The sequence below is a fragment of the Arachis ipaensis genome, chromosome B01, assembly GCF_000816755.2.
Source record: "Arachis ipaensis cultivar K30076 chromosome B01, Araip1.1, whole genome shotgun sequence".
Taxonomy (NCBI): Eukaryota; Viridiplantae; Streptophyta; class Magnoliopsida; order Fabales; family Fabaceae; genus Arachis; species Arachis ipaensis.
Genome location: NC_029785.2, coordinates 14,299,607 through 14,300,328, shown reverse-complemented (window position 1 = coordinate 14,300,328; position 722 = coordinate 14,299,607).

Below are 722 nucleotides of genomic sequence, written 5' to 3'. Positions count from 1 at the left end.
GGTTTATTGGCGGTTATGTCCACCGTAACGCTTTGCGATTCTCCAAAACGCAATGTTCCACTAATCCAGGTTACCATCGGATTTTTTCATCTGTAAATCCGACGGTAATGCTTGCGCCAATTACTTTTTTTTCCCTCCAAATATCACCGGCAAATTTACCGTCGAAAAGTAGAATCCGACAATTTTTTTCGACGAATTTATTGTCAAATCCGCCGGTAAATCCAATGCTAATTCACCAATACTCAATATTTTTCTTGTAGTTGGCGGTTAATTGGAGAAGGACCATTGCTGAAAATGATGTCACAAGAAGAAAAAATAATTGCAATATAAATATCTTTTAAAAAAAGACAAATAGCATTACAAAAAAAGAATGAGAAAATAGAATGATAATATTGATAGTATTGGTATTAATAGTAGTAGAGTAGTTAACAAGGATGACGACGTATGGTTGCATAATTGAAGTAGTTGAGATAGAAATTATAATCATAATGATAAGAAGAAGGTGGCGGTAGTTAATTTTATCGTTAGAAAAAATTTTGTGAGTTTTAAAATTATCACAAATTACAAATAAAAATTCTTACAAATTTAATTTTTATTATTATTTAATAGAATTTTTAACAAAAAAAATTCATCTTATTATCCTCAAATAATAATGTTAGAGCTCAAAGTATCTATTTTTTAAACAAAAAATACTTTGTCTTTCAAAAAATAAACAGATATAT